Source organism: Lissotriton helveticus, chromosome 3_1, assembly GCF_964261635.1.
Source record: "Lissotriton helveticus chromosome 3_1, aLisHel1.1, whole genome shotgun sequence".
Classification (NCBI taxonomy): Eukaryota; Metazoa; Chordata; class Amphibia; order Caudata; family Salamandridae; genus Lissotriton; species Lissotriton helveticus.
The window spans coordinates 1,825,322,274-1,825,345,255 of NC_136061.1; the positions used below are offsets into that span (position 1 = coordinate 1,825,322,274).

Here is a 22,982-nt window from a genome sequence, read left to right on the forward strand (position 1 = left end):
ATAGTGGTTTATGGCCTCTCCAATGTGTCTGTAAAACTGACCTATTGTCCTGAGTTTTTGTTCTGAATTTTGACTTTTTCCTGAATTTCTGTCCTGAATTTTGACCCTTTGTCCTGAATCTTTTACAGTCCTGTCCAGAATTTGCCTCCATGTCAGTTGGTCACTCTACCTGCTGAGCGAAGACCCATGTGGCTGCAACCCATTCCTGGGTTCATGGGCAGTGTTGGAAGAAGCTCTCCCTGCTCTCCTAGAAGGGCATGGCTCGGTGGGCAGGAAAGTGCCTACTGCCCGACCACAGATAGGACGGCAGGGACCTTGATTGGTAACGCGGGCACTCATGCAATGCCCGTTGGGTCGGTATCAGAGCCCAGCTGTGGGCTACTTTCGGGTGTGTTTCACCAGTGTAAACTAATCCATGCATTTTTTTTTTAAACTCCCCAGCCCCCCTTTTTTTTTTTTTTTATAAAACTTTGCCTAAGCAGTGTTTGCGGAAAGGCAACATGCAAATGTGGGCCACTTTTTTTTTGCGTGCCTGTGCCGATTTTTTATCGGGGGCTAATAAAAATGCAATTATTGCAGCAATAGTTAGAGTGAAGCTGCAGTGGTTCTAAGAAGGGGCGAAGAAACAACAGAGCCTCGTTAACAAGTAAATGGTCTTTTAAAAACCTGTGAAGTACTCGGGTGCGGCTGCAATAAGACGGTCCCCAGACCAGCCACCCACAGCAGCTCAGATACTGTGTGTGTGCGCCCGGGAAGCTGTCTCAGCTCAGGCTGACACACACGACAGGGGGGCTAAAGCCCTTTGAGCCCTATGGGCGTTGGGCACACTTTTGCTCAGGTCTGTGTACACCTGTTCACCGAGACGTTCCCAAATACAGCTTTAGTGCGCAACTACCTCGAACATTTTCAACTCAAATTGAATATAAATGAATGTTTTCAACAATCCAGCCCGTCACATTCATCAAGAGGTGAAAGAAGTGCCTAGGATACTGGAGCACTGCTATCGGATAAAAGACCTCAAGCCCCAGATTCCTGACCTTTTGAATATTCTTAAGGCGTCAGACTAGATCAGGAAGGTGGCGCAGTGCAGCTTCCCACTGATGCAGTTCCGATCTGGAAATGACGTATGGAGCCTATACAGGTACCACTGCTGGACACAGACGTCAGTTCTTTTCTTTGAGTGCCACCAGATGCGGAGTCAGGGCTGTTTCTTGTCTCTTTGAGTCCCTTACATGCATCAAAACACATTTTTTTTTACGGTGTGCAAGGGACATGCCACCTATCAAAACAGGTTTTAAGCCTGTTGCAAACACATGTCTAACAGATCCTCAACAAATGTGTACGTGGTGCCTAGGGTCAAGCTATGAATGAGGCCTGCATTGACTGCAGGTCGATGAACCCAAAAGCCATACTGGACCTCGAGGCGAAACTACATCTCCAATCACCGTAAAATTATGCAACAAGACTGGTCCAAGTCATATGTTTGGTCCTGACCCCATTCACGATCCAGAAGATGCTAGAGTCGTTTCGGGGTCGGTCTTCTTCTCGATCGAACTCTACAGCTAAGTTGAAGAAAAACAACAAGCATTCTAGGTGTGACTTGACTCCTTCCCACCGCTTACACTTCCCTGAAAAGGCACTGAAGAGCCACCATGCGTTTGATCTCTCTCCCAAAGTCATTTGACTTCAGAGCCAATCCAGCACCTTGTTCTGGCTTAAGTTGAGTTTCCGGGGCTGTCTGCCACAACTAAGGTTCAATTAAATAAGGATCAGACCTTTTACACTTGTCACTGCTCTGACATAATAGACAAACTGGCTACAGTACCCAGTCTGATGACCCAGATACTGGGGGCCGTTAAGGATTCGTCAAAAGACTCTTCTACGGAAACACCCACAACAACAAGTGAAACAACTGGCAATCAGCATTCCGATGAGGGCCCTGGCAGGCCGACCAGGCTGACCAATGTTAGCATGGGCGAAGACAGCCTGGAATTCCAAAACCATCTACACTCCCCCAGCGAAGGAAGCGATGACGCCAGCAAGCCTAGACTAACACAATCCGCTAATTCAGGGGCCGACTCCCAATGCAGCGCCAATCCCTAATCACATCAAACAGGCTCCAACGCTTACAAAGAGAGAACGGAAGCGACTAAGAAAAGCCAGAAATGCAAAAGCACACAACCGACGGGTCCTACAATCCTCTGCGGAAAAATCCACCAACAATTCTGAGATCAACAGAGCCAAACAGCACCCAGAGAGCGTCTCACAGCAAACTAGAACAATGTCAGAGCAAGGGTCCACGCCGACTGTTCATGTACCAAAAATGGTACCCTCAATTCCAAAAGGAGCAACAGGTCACACAAAGATAAATCAGAACGCAGTAAAAGTGTTCAGCATCTTTAAACCTGCGGGGAAAAAACCAGACTGTAATGTACCAATTCAAGAGCCAGGAACAAACAAACACCAATCAAAGGAAGGAATTGAGCGATAATAACTCACCCAGTCAAGCCCCAGACATCAAAAGTCAAGCCAACCTAGACAACGCCACGAAGATCAAGGGAAACAATTTACGAGACATACTGAGCGGAGAATTTCATGCACCATCAGCTCTAGTCCCAAACAGTCAAGATTTCACAAACAGCACACAGATGGCAAACTCGCATACATCAGAGCTAGAGGTGGACCGGGCAGGTATGGCCCCTCCACTTAATGAAGAGTGCAGACGATCAAAAATTCTAAAGCGGTCCACGCTAAGCAACAAAATCGAGTTCACTCCACAATCCAGCTCAAGAGGGTCCCATGACATCCTGAACAGAGGGGCCATTTTAAGACTTCTAAAAGAGCTACCAGGCCTGCAACACTTAAAATCGAGCGACCTTGAATTAATAGAGTTCAAACCAAATCCTCTCCAACCAGGCTCCGACTCGACGATCACAACGTGGACCAATCATACCATCACAGATCTAATCCTATCTCAAAGGAAGGCTTTTATCGCATGGGGCATTGAATTAAAAAAAGGTGGAGCCCGCACGATACCCCAGCCCGCTGCGGAAACAAAACCCTAAAACAAGCCTTTTAAAAAATGCCAAAGGGCCAGATTAAAGAAGCAGCATTGAAGTGGAAACGCAGCGATTAAGGCAATTTACAATCACATTCGCGCATCATGAGGCAGACACGCCCGAAAGGCCCCAACACGTTACCCGGGCACAATCCCATATGAATGCAGCTTGAACTGACAGCAGACCAACGATGGGGGAAACGCAGGGCTGTACGATCTGTTCATGGAACATCAATGGCTTAAACGCGAAGCTGGAGGAAGACGATTTAATTGAGTTTATAACCCAATTCAAAATACTACTGTTTCAAGAAACATGGCAAACCAAAAAATCACCTCTCGTGGGATATAAAGAATTCTTCCTCCCAGCCCAGAAGGATGGACGCTCCGGCAGGGCTAAAGGGGGCCTATCCATTTTCACATCAACAGATTTCACCTGGTCACCGACTTGCACCAACTTAGACTCTCCATGGATGCAATGTATTAAAGTGGAAATTTCCCCCGACTTGGGTCTCCTGATTGTGAACCTTTATATGCACCCCGGTGGGAAACAAAGGGAAAAGTATAAAACAACTAGTCACCACAATCAAGTCATTGAAATCAATCTACCCAAGCGAAAACATGATTATAACGGGAGATTTTAATCTGAACCTAATTCGTGGACAGGAGGGAACCCTCCCCATTCACATCGAGCCACGGCAGGGCAACCAATGCAGACAAAGTGCATTGGGCAGGAAATGCGCCTTAGAACTGGAAGCTCTCCATCTGTACACCCTAAATGGGAGAGGCCATCTGATTACCAGATTCAGGAACGCGGAGAAAGCGATCATTTCCCACAGACCCTCATCCTGACCATCCTACCTATAAAGTCAGAGAAGGCCCTGCCCTTATCCTTGAATACAAAAATCTTTAACCTACAACGGCTAAACTGGAACGAAGGAAATCGCTCCACCCTAATGGCGTCATGCCACGCATTGCTCCAATCTTCCGAAACATCGAGAAACATAGTAAAAACTTGGAAAAACTTCGTAACGGAGATCAATAAGATACACCAATCTAACAATAGAGGACGCAAACCCACAAGAAATAGAGGGGGGGAATGGTACACACCAAAACTGCGTCAACTAAAAAGGCAAATAAACTCATTTCTTAGGGCCGAACGCAAAAAAGATCCCCCAGTTATCACAACCCACGCTGAATACAATCGTATCTCTAAAAAAAAGAACTAAAAAGAGAGATCAATCTGGCCAAGCGAATGCACAGGAAAAGACTAGCGTGCTCCATACTCCATGCAAGCAAACTGCAGAACTCTAAAGATTTTTGGGCAAAAATAAATTTTATGCTCAATGGCAAACATCGCCAGTTTAACTCAGACATGACGGACCAGCTCTGGAGCAGTCACATCGACTTAGTATACAATTCCGCGCATAAGTCACTCAAGGATAATAATGCCAAGTGTCCTGAAGAGCTTCCCCGGTGTAGCCTGAGTACAAAGCCAGTTTTAAAAACCACTGGCAATTCATCAACATCAAAGAATACAGGAGACATGGAATTGTTCTCACTAAAGCAGGTCTCAAACACCATAAAATCACTGAGAGCAGATGGAGCGCCTGGACCAAACGGGCTTCCTAATGCCCTATTCAGGAAAGACCCAATGTTCTGGGCCAGACAATTATAACCCTTATTTTGTCAAAGTCTAAAGTCCGGGAACATCCCCGAATCATGGAGAGGCAGCATTCTTCACCCAATCTATACATCTGGGTCCCGCTCAGACCCTAATAACTATAGGCTGATAGCCTTAATAGATGTGGAGGCCAAGATTTACGCTTCCAACCTGTTGGTGGAACTGGAATCCTGGGTGAGCAGCACAGGGATAATTCCCCGGACACAAACAGGCTTTCGGCCAGGACTGGGTACCCTGACCAACCTATCTGCGTTAACCCTCCTTGCAAACAAAGCAATCTACAACTCCACCCCGCTGTATACTTGTTTCCTGGACCTAAAAGCGGCCTTTGACAAAGTGCCCAGATCCAATCTTTGGGCCAAAATGAAAGCTTGGGGCCAAAGTTATTGGGAGCAATTATCGAGCTTTATTCAGACACCTGGGTCCAAGTGAAAAAAGGAGACGGCTGTCACCTGACAAGGAAATTCCATACAACTGACGGCTTAAAACAAGGCTGCGTACTGGCCCCCAGCCTCTTTAACATCTACACGGCGGACCTAGAAAGTGACCTATGTACCATCCAGGGTGATCCACCAAAATTGGCTCACTCACCTATAATAAGTCTACAATACACAGACGGTATTGTGCTCCTCTCAAAACGCCCCATTGGTCTACAACGCTTGATCTCCAAACTGTCGCAGTACCTCTCGAATGCACAACTGACTATAAATTATTTAAAAAAAAACATCCTATGTTTCTGCGGCTCTCGAAAGAAAAAACAAAAATTCGTCTGGAAGATAAATTCAACCTCACTAACCCAGGTAGACCAATACAAATACCTGGGAATCTTACTGGACTACCAATTAAAGTTTAAACAGCACTTGGAACAGGGGAAATCCAAAGCCACACAGCTTCAATTTGCGTTTAAAACCGTTCAAAAGCAACTAAGCGGACATTTCACGGCCACATTCTTAAAATTACAGCCGCTAAATTTCTGCCATCACTAACATATGGCTCTGAATTACTGGCATCCCGGGACTCTGCAGTGCTAAATCTCGCCCAATCCAGGCTGTTCAAAAATCTCTTTTCAATCCCACGCCATATCTCCCAAGCTCAAATTCGTTTGGAGTTTGGTCTCACTAACCAGCTCCCGGCAAGACAAGGAGCACTCGCTAAATATTATTGGCGGATGAGGGACACAGCTGACGAATCCCTGGCTCACCTTTGCTGGTCAGAAGTTGAAAAACAGGCCGGGCTACCAGACTCAACATACAAGACCTTGAGGCAAGCACTTGTAGCATTAAAACTGGAAGAATCCTGGCTTCTGCCTATGACTTATTCTGCTTTCAAGCTGACAACTAAGAAAGCGGTCAAACAAGCATCATTACTTATGGATAAAGCAGCAGTGGCTGGCAAAAGCCAGGCCTGGATCGTCTTGCCGTCATACACATATTTAAAACCTCAGGAATATTTGAAAGACTGCTTCAGGGATTACTATAAAAGGAAACTGAGCCTTCTAAGGCTGGGCTGCTTCTCGTCTAAAGATCTCACTCCCAAATGGCTACGGTTGTGGGCAACTCCCGACTGTCGCCTCTGCGGCAACGGTGCAGAGTCCTTACTGCACCTTATATGCATATGCCCGGCACTTCAGAATCTTAGAAAAACGCTCCTTCTACCACTCTTAAGAGAAGCCCAGGTGAGAACTTGCAGGGCGGCGGTGATAAGATGCCTAAGTGGATCTTGGATAGAACTTTCATGTAAAACCATAAAATTTCAGAATCTTGCCGCCATAGAACTGGAAAACAGGGCAGTAACCATAGAGGCCTCTGGACAATAGGCCAGACTCTGGCCGGCCACGGACTCTTCCTATTCTCTCCCCTCCTCTCTAAATGATCATCTTTTTTGTATTAAGAGCAAATAACAACGTGCACCCTGTTTGAATTTCTGTTATTTTCCGATACCTTTTTTTTATTTTTCTCCTTTTATCATGAGTTAAAAAAAATGTGCACCCAGACCGATCTCACACTATTCCTCTCATCCTGTTTCCTTTTAGACCTTTCTCTGCTATTTGTGCACATTTTATGATATCAGTTTTTAACTTGATTTAAAGTTGTTTTTGCGTTGTTCTTATGATGTAATTGCCGTTTGCATGGTGGTAAGTCCACCTTTTTATGATTTTTTTAAAAATCAAATAAAGTACATTTTCATCTGCCACAACTAAGCAGTCATGCTCCAACTCTTCCGATCCTTGCCGACTTCCTGGTGCGGACCTGCAGACCCCACGGAGCTGAGTTTCTCCACATGGGTTATCACTGGCAGTTTCGCCATCAGCATTAGCAGGATCTTGTGAATCCATAACAGGGGAGCATGTCGCTCCACTCTTGACAACCTCTCTGACGCCGGAGCTCCAGTTTCCAGTGCATGAAGCCGATGTAGACTCAATCGATGCTGGGTGGCTAAGCCCCAACTGTCCTCTCAGATGTTGAATCAGCATCAGTTCTACCTCTATCGAAGTCGTGCCCGGCCACCATTGTGACTCCCCTCACTCCACTAGATCTGCCTCCACAGCAACAACAACGTATTCTGCATTCCCTGTTCTGCACAAATTCCGATAACGATTACAATGTGGGTGATGATATTGGCCAACCTTACCACAAAGACAATTGGTATGATGGCCTGCAGGAGGCCCGGGGCCTTGATACCTGCCCTGAGTTTGGCCTCCTCTCACACCATGGTCCTGCCAGAGGGTACGTGCAAAGCCATGGTTATGTGCAGGGTGGCCAAAATCCTTGATTTCCTGCTCCCCACCTTAGAAGTCAAGGCCAATGTACATACTGAAGATCTTTAGCCTGGGCAGACATCCACTGAGTCCCTTCTGCTATTTGAAGAGGCCCAACCTAACAGAATTGTTGAATGCTAAGAAGGAATAGCTTACCCATCTGCATCTAGCGCATCTCTAGTGTCAATTACATATAGAGGAGGTGCAAGGTCTCTTCCCTGAATGGGGAGAACCTTGGCACAATCTTTTAGTCACCGCCAAGAAAGTTCAATGTCAGCACTTCTGTGTGTTGGAGTTTCCAGGGTGTCTCTTGCTTAGAGACACGCTCCGTCTCAAGTGGAACTCAGGACTCCTGTATGCCTTTCTGCAATACCACTCCTGCCTAGAGTTCTGAAAAAGATCAAGGCCGGCCAGGCCCAAGTCATCTTAGTGGCTCAGATTAGGCATGGGGAGCACTGTATCTAGAAGTCCTGGGCTTGAGCATCTCACCTCTGATCAGGCTGCCCCTCTGGGAGGACCTGCTGTTGCAGCAGCGGGTAGGGTTCTGCACCTGGGCCTTCGCAATCACCACCTTCATGCTTAAAGATTGAGCAGCGAAAGCTGAGCACCTTCGACCTTCCTCTGGAGGTGGTTCATGTCATCTTGGCAGCCAGGCATCCCTAGACAAAAACTGCATACACCTGTATTGGGACAAATTTGTAGCTTGGTGTGGTACTCGCCAGTTAGATCCTCGCCAGGCAGGCAAACTTATCTGACGTTTTGAGGTTTGTTTTGTACCTATCTCAGCAAGGCCTTGCTCTGGGTGCAGTTAAAGGGTTACTTTCAGATTGTTTGGCCCTTTTTGCGGGTGCCAGATCAGCCCTCATTGTTTAAGTCTCCAGCTGTTATGCTCTTTTGAAAGGTTTACAACATTTGTTTCCTCCCTCTTCCTATGACATGCCAGAGAGGGACTTTGACTTGGTCCTCACTTTTCTGATGTATACTCCATTTGAGCAGCTCCATAGCTGTGCCCTGCAGCTCCCCCGTCCTCAAGGAAGTGTTCTTCGTTGCCATAACATTGGCATGGCATATGAGTGAGCTTCAGGCTCCCTGTGTCAACCCATCATACACCATCTTTTTCCTAGACAAGCTGGTTTTGCAGCTATGGGCATCTATTTTGCCTAAGTTGTGACGCCGTTCCACATCGGTCAAAACATCACCATGTCCACTTTCCATTATATGCCTCACCCCTCTAAAGAGGAGAGATTCCCATTGCTTGATCCCCATAAGAGCGCTGAACTTTTGCATAGATCGTTCAAAAGAACACCGGGTGGACAATCAGCTCTTTGTTGGCATCTCTGGAGCAAAAACAGGCATGTATGTGCAGAAGGGAACTGTCACCCTTTGGATCGTACTGTGCATTAAGATCTGCAGCGCACTGGCTAAAATGTAGCCTTCAGAAGAACTGCATTGTAATTCTACCAGGGCCAAAGCTGCTATCACTGCGTTAGCATGCAGAGTTCCTGTCCTGGACATATGCCAGGCGGCCATGCAAGCGTCCTTCCATTCGTTCATGTAGCACTATTGTATGGACGGTCAGGTTCTTAGTAAGGTGCATTTTGCCCACTCTGTCCTGCAGGACTTTCTGATTTGAGCCCATCAACAGATCCTCCTGCAAACAGATTTTGCTTTGATCTTTTCAAAACGCAAGGAATCCGCAGCTAGACATCTATCAGAAAACAAAGTAAATTATCTTTTGCAACACTCTTTCTGGTAGAGACTTTGTTTAGCCACAGATTCCTCAACCAAACCTCCCATCCATCCTTCCCTTCCGTTGTGTGGTTAGACTCTATCCACTAATAAGATCCCAATCTAGGATTCTGCACACTGTGCACGCCAATTTTTTGGGGGGGCTCCGAGCCTGGGGGCACGGACAGTCTGGAAAGCAATTCGCATCAGAGCGCAAGAGTGGCACCTATATAGATTCCGCACATAAATTCCGGAGCAGAATGGTGTCAGTGTGGAGCTGCCTGACGTTCCCTACCGATACAGAGGTACTACTGAAAAGTTTCCAGATTCAATCTAATGCCTGGGGAATATATTCAAAAGGTGAGGACTCTACGGCGAGTTTGAGCCTTTACGATAGAGGTGAAAATAAGGTTTTTTTTATGTTACAATAACATGGTCCTAAAGAAGGTGTTAGTTGTCTGGTGGCTAAACTGTTAACTATGGATCCAGAAGACTCGGACTGCTCACGTCAACAAACTAATCCTGGGAAAAGCATGTTCTGCTTCGTAGAAAAATGCTACACATGAGTATCAAGCGCAGTACAAAAAAAAATCTGGTCTTACACAACAAGTGCTGTTTGCAATAAACCAACAACTTTCATTTTGATCTGTTAAACATGTTGTTGGGGTCACTAGATTGCTCCATTAAACTCCTGTGTCCGACTTTCATTTACAAACCACTGTAATCTGATATTTTACTCCAAGTGATGCAAACCAAGATTGCACATTCCAGAATGCTTTCATTGCTAAATGAAAACACACGACCGCAGCTCTGGATTGCTGACATAAGGTCATCAGGTAACCACAAGTCTAGCACATTTTTAATTAAAGCACAAAAATACAGGAAGCTGCAATTGTAGTAACTGATAACATTGCACATAGCAATCTATGACTACGTGGGACGTAATTGTGCTCTTTGCACGGTACTGCAGGAGGGGCAGCATACGCGGACACTTTAAGAATTGTTTAATGGCCGTTCCCAACCTCTAATTAAAAGAGTCATTTCTTTAACACCTGAGCAGCACAATAAAAAGGACAAACATAGGCAATGCCAATAGGTCTGTCCTTAAAGTAATGTTGCATGGTAATGTGAAGCACCAGAAGTAAATTGCAGGGGAACAGATATGTATTTGTGTGGCAGTAAAGAACTGTAGAATAATATTGGTGTAGGTTAAAAGGTCAGGTGACAGTTGCTCTATCAAGCCAGACCTAAAAATCAATGTAGGTTAATGACTGCCATCCTCCCATCTGTGCTGCTGCTAGAAAAAAAAACATATGAGCTAGTTATCTAAGGCAGTTTAACTGTATTACATCATGTGTGTGCCCCTGGCAGCTCATGTTTAGGCAGCTGGATCAATGTACAGGATAATCCCAGCTGGTGGCGGGCAAGCACTCTTTTTGTGGAAGCACACTACTTCTGCCCCACCAAAACATGTACTCCTGGTTCCTAACATGTGGGCGAAGACAAAACTCCTCTCCAGTGATGCACGCAATTGTCTAGCAACATCTGCACTGTCAAACAACACTAAATACCACTGGAAGCTCCAGAGATGGACTGAGTGGAACCAGGAGGATTGAAAGATACTCTGAAGGTGAAGCCCTATTTCTAAAGTCTTCACAAAGACATTCCCAGTGCTTTATGTGGGTAGATACTGTCCACTGCTGAGTACCCGAACTTCTTTAATGTGAAATGAAGAGTACCTGCATATCTCAAAGGAAACGTGTACTTTTCACTGGGTAGTGACCAACATCTCTGTAACACTTCCCTTTAAAGCACTGGGAGCTCTACTTGCCATGCAGGAACTCCCCGGGAAAGTGAGGGGTTCTAGAGTTTGACGTATGAAAGTGGGATGGGGAAGGCCCCGTGCTTAGGGAGGCCCCCAGAAAACACCAATTGATGGACAGAATGCTGAACAATGTCATACATGGGCCTAAATCCCTCGTTTTTTTTGCTCACCATGCCATTCCAGTTTGATCTCAGACATATGCAAATCAGTCTTGACCCTGTGCCCAATGGGAACAGTCCCCCAAGCAGATGTCCGTCGTGCACATGCATGAATTAGGGCCTAGAACTGTTCCTCGGTCGTTTCCAAAGGCTGAACTCAAAGGGCATAGGGAAAATTGCACAATCAATAGAATACTTTAACCGAATTAGAGTTCCCGACATTTGGAAAGCAATAAAGGGGCATGCCTAACGCCCACGAGAGTGATCATGCTACATAATTTACATAACTTGGATTTTTAGATATTTCGCCATGCATGGCATCACATCAAGAAGTGAGGCAGCAGCTTCCCTAGAAGAAACTGGAAAAGTTAATATTATTGCTGGCAACATTCTAGCTCTCCAGTCAGGAAATAAGTTTGTACAAAACCAAAATAAGGTAACGCAGACCGACAACAAAAGGGTCTCAAGAGAAGTGTGGGCTCATGAGGAATGAAAAGGAAAAACAACGGTCACACCATCTCACTTGGAATGCTAGGTCAAAAATGTCTTCACTGTACTACTGAAATAGCACGTTTATAAATTGGGGCAGTTTTGAAATTCGAAAGACACTCTATATAGTGGTTTGCAAGGTATGTAAGATTGCACGGATTTGAACTTGCTGCATGCAATGTTTGTTGTAATGTCAGGAAATGACAGTAAAAACAGACCCAGCAGACCTTAGAACAGGGCTACAAACAACCCCAAAAAAAATACGGCCAACACGCTGACCTGTCAGACCAGCCCTGCTGGCACTGCCTGGTTGCCCTGTAAGCCGGTCCGACCCTAGTGGGGCTGCAGGTGTAAGTTGGGAAGCTTAAGGACTAACGGAAGGGGAGTAGGACGTGGGCGGGGATTCCCTGACTGTGCTGTGCATGGGGATGGGGATTCATAGCCTCAGTGAATTGGAGCAGCTTAAGGTAGCTGAGCCTACAGGTCTCTAGTATAGGTGCCGAGATTTCCTGTCCAAAAAGGGTGGTTTTAAAAACAAAGAACAAATAGCCAGACATTCTCTCACCTGCTCAGTTCCGCATCACAGCTCGATCTGATAAGCAGCTGCAGGGGCCAGGAAAGGTGAATCCAGAGAAACAAACTTTTTTTTCTTCAGCGTGGAATCAAAAAGGAAATATCCACTTAGCAGAACGTTAAGGTTTTCCAGTGCCAAAGTCAGTATTTGCCCCCTTCACCGTGCCCCTATTTTACCTGCACAAGTGGGTGAGGACCTAGCCCACCTTTCTAAAAGGAGATGCGTGATTGGGGATGCCTGTGAGAGAAAGCCGAGGCCCAATCATGCAACTCATAGAACAGGAAGAAAAATAATGTTCAGAAGAACATTTTAAATGAAAGTGGCCATTTACTACTGGCCTTCGTGCAGTCACAGCCAGGGCAAAGGCTCATGTTTGGGTGGGTAAGGCTCATGTTTGGGTGGGCCTGGCCCACCCGGCCCATCCGCTAGAACCGGGCCTGCTTGGTAGACTAATAGGAAGACTTGTTGCATGCGGTGCTACCAAATGGCAAATTCTGCAGCAACAGGTACTAAATTAAACAAGCACTGAAAAAGCCAATAGGTTGTACAGGTTGCCATGTTGTACAAAAGGGGGTGGTGATGGACGGAGCATCTGAGCCAATCAAACACTCACACCCAGTCATAAGATCTGGGTTGGATCCATCACCGTTCTTTAGCCCACTCTGCCACCCCAGTTCAGACATGGCTATATGCAAATCAGTCTGACCCTGTGCCTCATGGGAACAGTCCAGCCCGAACTGCCAAGCCATGCCTTCCCTGGACCGGAAACAAGCTTCCGAGGACCGGTTTCTGGCATTACAGCCGTCTTCAGCCCGGCTTGCTTGAATCCAGTGGCAAAGTGAGCAAGGGACTCACGTCTGAGCATACCCTGCCACACTTATGGCGGCCAAAGCGGTACAAAAGGGGGTGGTGATGGATGGAGCATCTGAGCCAATCAAACACTCACACCCAGTCATAAGATCTGGGTTGGATCCATCACCGTTCTGTAGCCCACTCTGCCACCCCAGTTCAGACATGGCTATATGCAAATCAGTCTGACCCTGTGCCTCATGGGAACAGTCCAGCCCGAACTGCCAAGCCATGCCTTCCCTGGACCGGAAACAAGCTTCCGAGGACCGGTTTCTGGCATTACAGCCGTCTTCAGCCCGGCTTGCTTGAATCCAGTGGCAAAGTGAGCAAGGGACTCACGTCTGAGCATACCCTGTCACACTTATGGCGGCCAAAGCGGTACAAAACGGGGTGGTGATGGACGGAGCATCTGAGCCAATCAAACACTCACACCCAGTCATAAGATCTGGGTTGGATCCATCACCGTTCTTTAGCCCACTCTGCCACCCCAGTTCAGACATGGCTATATGCAAATCAGTCTGACCCTGTGCCTCATGGGAACAGTCCAGCCTGAACTGCCAAGCCATGCCTTCCCTGGACCGGAAACAAGCTTCCGAGGACAGGTTTCTGGCATTACAGCCGTCTTCAGCCCGGCTTGCTTGAATCCAGTGGCAAAGTGAGCAAGGGACTCACGTCTGAGCATACCCTGCCACACTTATGGCGGCCAAAGCGGTACAAAAGGGGGTGGCTGAGTGAGCTAAAGAATGGTGATGGATTAAACCCAGATCAGATGACTGGGGGTGAGTGTTTGATTTGCTCAAACGCTCCGTCAATCATCCCCTTTTGTATCGCTTTGTTCGCCCTAAGTGTGGCAGGGTATGCTCAGACGTGAGTCCCTTGCTCACTTGGCCACTGGATTCAAGATAGCCTGGCTGATGAGGATTATGAATCCGAAACCGGTCCCAGGATGCTTGTTTCCGGTCCAGGGAAGACATGGCTTGGCAGTTCGGGCTGGACTTTTCCCATGAGGCACAGGGTCAGACTGATTTGCATATGGCCATGTCTGAACTGGGGTGGCTGAGTGAGCTAAAGAATGGTAATGGATTAAACCCAGATCAGATGACTGGGGTGAGTGTTTGATTTGCTCAAACGCTCCGTCCATCATCCCCTTTTGTATCGCTTTCTTCGCCCGAAGTGTGGCAGGGTATGCTCAGACGTGAGTCCCTTACTCACTTGGCCACTGGATTCAAGATAGCCTGGCTGATGAGGATTATGAATCCGAAACCGGTCCCAGGATGCTTGTTTCCAGTCCAGGGAAGACATGGCTTGGCAGTTCGGGCTGGACTGTTCCCATGAGGCACAGGGTCAGACTGATTTGCATATGGCCATGTCTGAACTGGGGTGGCTGAGTGAGCTAAAGAATGGTGATGGATTAAACCCAGATCAGATGACTAGGGGTGAGTGTTTGATTTGCTCCACCGCTCCGTCCATCATCCCCTTTTGTATCGCCATGTTGTACAGCAGCATGGCTGTGCCGCATGGCTAAAAGTTACAAAAGAGTGCCATGAGCAACATGGCTAAAAGTTCAAGGAACGACATTCTACTTTTTTCCTAACTTTTAGCCAAGTTGCTGTTCAACACGACTAAAAGACACTGTCAAAGCCAGAAGATCTCGCAAAGCAAGGCTTAATTGTTTTGCCAATGTGTGTTGCTCTAATTGGGCTAATAAGAGGGCCCGTGGCGGAATACTAGAAAATACCCATGTTGTAGGAAATAATCATGGCAGGCCGGCCAGCCTGGTGGGGAGCATGGCTCTTCTTATTTATTTATTTATAAAGTTTTATATTGCGCGAACAAGATCCCGAAGGATATCAGAGCGGTTTCACTTTGTTTGTAACACTGAAGCAGTAATGGTGCCGGATGTGGAGGTGACTGCTTTTGGTCATCTGAAGAGTAGTGCTGGCTTCGACAGTATCAGTCGGCTGTCAGTCTGCCAAGATGGAATTTCCCACTGCTTTTAGCTTCCCAACACCACTGGTATTCCCAGGTGAGCAGTCCTAAAAGGTTTCTACAGGATCCATTAATGAGTACATTTATATTTAAGTGATAATTGTTTTTGTAATCGATCTCGCAAGGACGATAGTGTGAGTTGGCCCCAGTGACATTCGTACATGTAGACTTCGAATTAACTCTATGCAGGCACATTAACCCACTTTTGCACGGTGTTAAGGCCCAGTCTGAAGAGGTGTCTTTGGGAAAGGGTTTTTTATACCCGACCTAAAAAACTGATTTGGCTCGAATCTATTTTTGTGACCCTGGTGCAAATGTAATCAAGAACAAGTGGAGCCCTGATCCTCGACTGACATGTAAAATCGCATAGTTGGTTAAGTGCCTGCTGCAGCAATCTTTGTGTGACCTGCAACAGTTCTCAGGCTCAAATACTACTCGAGCACATATTCATCCTTGTGAGGTAGATAAAACAAGACTGTTAGAATTGGATAGATACACTATTATCTAAGCAACAATCATTGGGTTCTTGGTAGGCACTGTACACACGGTGAGCTTTCTGCAGGTGATTCCTTGCTGTAGCCACTGTTGTGCATGATATACCAGATTACATGGTTGGCGTCATTCAGGCTAAAACCCAACCAACATTTGGCCTCTCACTTGAGACTACGAAAACAAATAGCAATTTCTGCCAGTTGTGATTGTTTGGCAGAATCGGACAGAAGGAGTTAAATAATAGTGCAAGTAAACACTGTGCAGCATGGGAAATGGGGCAATATGGACATGGGGAGGGTGGGCAGGAAGAAGTACATGAACAACAAAGGAAAGAAGCAACATGGACCACGGGGGGGTGGAAGTTGGGAGGGAAGAAGCAACATGGGAAGACAAATCATTGGAGGATTAAGAAAGAAAATGAGAGGTGTGAAAGAAAAAGCAACATGGGGAAAGAAGAAAGAAGCAACACAGTAAAAACAAAGAACATGAGAGGTGGGCAGGGAAAAAGCGCCACAGACAATAGGTGAGTGAGAGGGAAAAAGCAACAGACAGTGGGAGGGTAGGTGGTGGGGGTAAGAAGCAGTACAGGAAGAAGCAACACGGGGGGAAAAGTACTTGCCTCATGCTCGAAACAAAAGAAAAGAAGTGAAATCAGCATACGCCAGCCAATTAGAACGCCGCAAATATGAGTAACAATTAAATCAATGAATGGTAAGCAATGGGTTGGCTCCAAGTCCCTTTTAGTAAACAAAATGTGATGCAAGCAAAAACACATGTGCTAGTCCATCAGCTGTCTCAGGCGAGACGTAAAAACAAGTTATTATATAATTATATTAGGATTTAAAAAACAGAAGTTTCAATAAATGTCGAAGTTACATATTTAGCAGGCTACAACACAAGGAACAAAATCTAAAAACTATTGAAACATCAGTTACGGCTTTTAAAAAAAATTACAAAACACTATGCAAAATACCTTAATCATTCCAAAATTATATGGTGGAAAGTGTATATTGTTATAGTGCTAATATTTAAATTCAATTGTCTATTTTGATTCACAGAATCATAAAAGAGCATAACAATAAAATTCCATTCAAGCGCAAGTATTGCATTGACAAAAAAACAAAAATTAATTTCATTAAAAAAAACTGCATAGTAAATTTACAAAGTAAAAATCTTCAATTTATCTGAGATGCTTTCACTAATGTAAGCACCCTACGTTTAACATATATAACGTGCAAAGTGCATTCTAGGGTAACTCAGAGTAATTGATTTTGCTAGAATGATTCTAAAAAATGCAATAATACATAAATTAATTAAATGCTAAAATATCACCATCAAGATAACTTTAAATGATTCAAATTGTGTTGAGAGGACAATATCACATTGGTTAGGTAAAAATATAATCTATTATGGGATCCAATCCATAAACATGATGTAATAAAATAACATAAAAAATGTAGCCTTCTCCTTTTCCTTAGATAGCTTGTGGCGAGTAAAAATCTGCTAACTCCAAAAACAATAAGTCGTGAGCTATCTGATTTTAATATTCTCAGAGCGTCCAGATATTTCCTAGTCATCAGGCTCAAATACAACAGCTTTATCCACTTTCTTCTTGGGTTTGCATATACTGGGCAAAAGAATAAAACATGTGAAACGTCTTCATTTGCGTCGGAGGAGCCTAGGGTACATATGGGTTCCCTTCCTGCAGCTTTTTGGGTGGCCCTCTTAGCTGTGAAAGAGTTGACATGGAGTGTCTCATATCGAAATTTCAGATAGAGAGTTTTTACTAGCTGGGGTTCAATATCATCCAGAAATGGTTCGAAACTTGGAACTATTTTAAAAGACAAAAATTGAGTGGTGAGTCTCCCTGATGTGAATCTAAAGTGACTTTGTGCAAAATCAAATTCCAATAAATATGCTTAATCTCATTCTTTGCATCTTGCGTCAATAAATTAGGATTAGCCCAAAACTTATTCAGACCCAAGTTCGAGAGCCAGTTTCGCACATCAATGAGCCAAGGGAATGTAAGTTGAACATTGAGTTCCAGTAGTTCTCTCAGTGCCTACCTGTATGGATTTAATTCTTCAGTGGTCCAAATTCTGACCCAGTGGGACAAGGATCTCTATATAGCCAAGTGCTCCAATTTTTTAATGTCCATAACAAAAAATAAAAGGGGTCACTGGAGTATTTTGGGGGAGTGACGTGAACATCCGCTTTTATTTTATTTTTGCCTGTTATCGAAAGGTTTAGGTTTTCGCCACGATAGAGGGTAGCAGTTTGGGCTCTGTAATTGTAGAGCTGGGGTAATGGCCTTTGCCTCAGTAGATTGTTGTTTCTTAACAATAAGGATAGAATTTTGTAATAAAATTGTCTTGGCCTTATTTATGTGTGATTTCCAAGGCAATTTTGAGTCAAGTGTCACAACAAGATAAATGTTAGGTTAGAGTGTATTTATAGAGCGCGGGTGTCACTCCGAGGTTTTCATGGCGCTATAGTAAATTGAGTTGCGGGCAGAAAGGTAATTGTGAACTGGAATGAAAGGGGTTAAATGAGTGCTCTATATAGTGCATCTGGGGCAGTGAAAATCCATGTTTTCAGGGTCTTCCTAAAGAGGGATTCTGATTGAATGAGACGGAGGCTGCAAGGGAGTTAGTTCCAAGCCTTTGTGCTTAACACTGTAATGGAGTTGCCCCCTTTTGAGATAGATCTAATAACTGGGTGTTTTAATAAATTTGAATTGGAAGATGTAAGCGTGTGGCAAGGTACATAGTGAGTGAACCTGGAACGAAGATACTGGGGGCCAGAGAAATGAAAGCTTCTGAAAGTGATTATCAGGATTTTAAACAAAATTCTTTTGTGGACGGGTAACCAGTGCGTTTTAAGAGCGACTGATGCAGATGATTTCCTAGGCCATTTTAATACTAGTCTTTCTGCAGCATGTTGAACCATCTGAAGTTTATGAAGTACAGATTTACTGATTCCTGCACAGAGGCTGTTGCAATAGTCAATTCTAGATGTAATTAAAGCTGTTGCAACCATCTGCCTCGTCGTAATGGGGAGTAAATCGAAAAACTATTTTAATGATTTGATTAGGTGAAAGCAGGTGACCGCCACAGATATCGCTTGTTGGTGGAAGGTGAGGGCTGAATCAAATCTGACCCCCAGGTTTCTGGCTGCCGTGACAGTATTCGGGTGCGGGTGTCAGCCGGCCACCATCGGGTGGGGCAGAAATGATTTCCCTTCCCTAAAGGCATGATTTCAGTTTTTTCCGAGTTGCATCTCAGGTGGTTGATCTTCATCCAGTGAAAAACCGCTGTGAGGCACTGGTATAGGTTTTCCTCAGCCAGTGTGGTATTTTTGTCTAGGACCAACACAAACTGTGTATCGTCTGAGTATGAGATGGTCAATAAGGTAAATATATGAATATAATATCATTGTTACTGCCATACAATCTCATTTAACTACTTTTTCACTTCCTCCTGACTCAACATCCTTAAACCCTTCCCCTCCTTTATATCCTTTATTTTCAACCCACAGACCGAAAGCCGCTTTTGTATATAGGTTATTGTTATCTAATGTTACTGATCATCCTAAATCCACTATTGAGATTGCATGGGAACATGATCTGTCCGTATCCCTCCCTGTTGCAACCTGGGGGATACTGTGGTCTAAGTTGTTTAAAGTTTCTGCTGCTGCACGTATAACTCAATCTTTGTATTTTATTTACCATAGAGCTATTATTACTCCTGTTAGCATTTGTAAGTTTTCTCCAACCTCTTCCCCACTTTGTTGGTCCTGTTCTAGTGAAACGGGCACGTTAAAACATCAACTATATGAGTGTCCCTCTGTTTTATCTTTTCGGACATCAGTTTGGAATGTTTGCATGTCAATATTTAACTTTAATGTTCCTTTATCAATACTGCATTTTTTTAGGATCTTTATCACCGGAGATAAATATTGTATCCTCAGTCTCAAAACTGTTTGATCTTTTTATTGCTTTAGCTTTTAAGGTAATTTTATCATCCTGGAAAGACAATTCTACATTATCATTATTTACTTGGTGGACTTTCATTTGTGATGAACATAGGATTGCTACTGTTTCCTCTTCTTCTGTTTCTCGAAAAATCAAATCTGATCTCATTTGGCTTCCTTTTACTACTTACCTCTCTTCTAACCCTCCTATATGTTAACACTTTTTTTCTTTATAATATCCTTCTCTATCTTTGTCACTATTACTTGCTTTTATTCCTTTCTTCCTCTTTTCTTTTCTTCCTTCTTTTTCCTTCTCTCTCTTACTATCCCTTTTCTTTTATCTCTTTCTTATCTCATATTTATCTTATGTTATATGCCCGATTGTTTATTTTACTCATGTTAAATATGTATTATTATGGCCTTTGTTTGTATTTGAAAAATCTTAATAAAAATGTCTTTAAAAAAAAATAAATTAAAAAAAAGGTAAATAAAGTTGGCAACTCACTTCAATGGTACCTGGTCCAAAACTATTTTGTTTTTTAAACTTTTATGTGGTCTAATAGCCATATATTTAGTCTTGACAGGATTTATTTCTAGGCCTTTTAGTCTACAGTAAAGGCTGAAGCTGTCAAGTAAGCTTTCTAACACCCTAGGCGTCTGGGACAATAGGATTGCATTATCAGCGAACATTAGAGCACATGCATGGATCCCTCCTAAAGTTGGGGAATGATGGGAACATTTTTGTAGATGCTGGACCAGGTCATTCACATATAATAAGAACAGGGTTGGAGCAAAAAGCACCCTTGTCCTAACAGGGAGTTCCTCATCGCAGTTTGGCAAAGCACCTACATGGAGCCTTACTATTTGTAGTAATATTTACTCTGGCACTCCCTGCTGGCATAAGGTTCCCCATAAGAGATCTCTTGGTATTTAGTGAAACACTGCTTTCAAATCGATGAAAGCAATGTTTAAGTGCCCAAGTTTTAACTTAGCATACTTCCAGGCTTGATCAATTGTACTCTTCTTTAGCCTGAAGCCAGCCTGACCAGGTGAGAGCACATCATTGTGTAATATCCAGTCATTTAATTTGCCTAGAATTTGCTTCTAGTAGACTTTTTGGAGGGAATAATTCAGGCTTATAGGCCTGTAAATAGCCTGGTCATCTTTGTTACACTTCTTGTAAATGGGAACTATCTCAGCACCTTTCCAGGAATCTGGAACAGGCGCCTCTCTAGCCACTACACTACTTAAAAGATTCACATATGGTGCCCATACTTCTGGGGCGTGTTTCAGAAAGTTCCCCAGGATCTTATCGGGACCATGCGCTTTTCCTGGTTTAATGACGGCTATAGCTAGTCTGGTTTCTTCAAAACTAAATTGGAGAGTTTGTTTTATGTATTAGAAGAGGGGCACTAAATACAAACAATGACGTCAGTGCCAGTTTTGCTGGACAAAGCATATAGGTCAGAAAAGTGTCTGTACCAAGTACTGGAGTCCAAGAAGTGGTCTGCATCAGTCTTGCCCCTCTACTGCAGTATGCAACTATTCTCCAGAACGAGGACTGATCCTTAAGTCTGGCTGCAATAATGAGATCTTTCCAATTGGCGTCTTCCCAATCCCTAAATGCTACCTTCTGTGCCTTTTTGTATTCTGCCCTCGGAAGTCTAATTTGAAGCATATGTTTTACCTTGCGGGCCATTAAAAGTTTTTGTTTAGCCGAGGAGCATTCCTTATTAAACCAGGGGGTGGAAGATTGGCTCTTGATTTACAGGCTCTCATTTGTGGTTTGTTAAGGAAGCTTTTATGCTCTCTGACAAGCAAGGGTGCATTTGCGTTATATGTATAAACTCTGGGATTGTATCAATGTAGGGGGTTAATGCTTCACAGTAAGCATTATAGATACTTATAAGGGGCTCAACTTGGTCGATGGCAGCAGACCATTTAACTGATCTTCGGTTGTTGCTTTCTGTCAATTGCGGGGACTTGTTCCCCGAGTTGATGGGATGGATTGAATGAGTAATGATCGGCATACCTGAGAAGACTAAGCATAATGGGAGGTAGTCACTTTTTCCTCTATTGTTTACCTTGAAGTCCTATATGTATCCCCAGTGAGCTATGGTTGCCTTGATATAGTATATTCTAGATTTAGATTTGCCTCTTGCAAAGGTGTTATAGCATTGGTTATCTGAAGGGAACTGACCATTACAACTCCTCCGACGTCTTTCTATAGTGAAATGGACTAACTAGATTTCTGCGGTGGTACACAGCACACAAAAGTTTGCGGCTAATAGGGAAATTCCTCTGGCCAGCTCCTCATTCTCAAAGATGGTTTCTAACCCCAACATTGGTTCATAGCAGCAATTAAAATCACCCCCCATAAGAACGATTCCATTGGGTTCAATAGATTCAAAAACTTCTTCTAGCTGATAAATGACTGATGAGTCTATCGAGCTCTGTCTCTGTCTTATGTAAAAATTAAAAAGATATACCTGAGTCATGCTAGGAGGCTTCAGTTTTAGTCCTAAAATGTCTGGGGAAGTAGTGTTCATGATTTCTATAATGACATTAGAATTAATTTTGACCCATATCGTCAACCCACCCGAAGATCCCTATCTTTGATGATAAAGCATATATGCTAAATGTCCTATACCCTAGTTTGTGTGGTGGCACTCTTAGCCAGGTTTCCTGGAAAAGGCAAAGGTCAACATGTTCAATGTATTCCTGCCAATCTGCCACTAAAGGTTTCTGGTTACGCCCAGCAACATTCCAAGATATCACACTCAAATTCTCTGGAGGTATTTCAAGAATCGTCTCAAGGACATATTCAGGTGTAGTTCCACTGGCCATACTGCCTGGTAAAAGCATGTTGTGTGCCTGGGTGTCAAGTAAGTCCAGTTATTCGGCCACTAGTGGGGTACAGGCATTATCTGTGTGTGTTAGCGTATTTCTGGCGCTTGTATTCCCATTGTCCAACACGGTCAGTCAGTCTACTAGGTCTAAGTCGTTGGTTTCCTTTGGGGCGTGTAGAGGGCTGTTCTGACTGAGATTAATTCTAGATTCGAATAGGAAATGTGTTTGTAAATTCAGGATTATCAGACTGTCCGCAATATATTTTGATTGGAAGGTTAGTTTTATGTCGTCCAAGTTACCAGAATCTTGGTGGAGACGTTCAACTTTTAATATATCGGATCAAATAACAGATAAACATTGGCGCCTACTTCTAATCCAATGTATCACCTTGTTCTTTAATGAGAGATTGGGGCAGACAGAGTATACATCCGTCCCGAAAGCTACCATTCCGAGTGATGTAAACTTTCTCTTATTTGTGCTTATTGCTTTGTGCGCTATTATTCTTAGGGGTACTGATTCGAAGTAATAGATCCCCAATTCGTTTTTTAGGGAAAAAACG

The 22,982-nt window shown here is 44.2% G+C and overlaps 1 protein-coding gene across 1 annotated transcript in view; it reads right to left on the minus strand.

The window, feature by feature from the left end:
* The window catches only part of MRPL23 (mitochondrial ribosomal protein L23), a 145,651-nt gene that overhangs the window by 13,525 nt on the left and 109,144 nt on the right, over positions 1 to 22,982 (minus strand). The window lies entirely within an intron of this gene.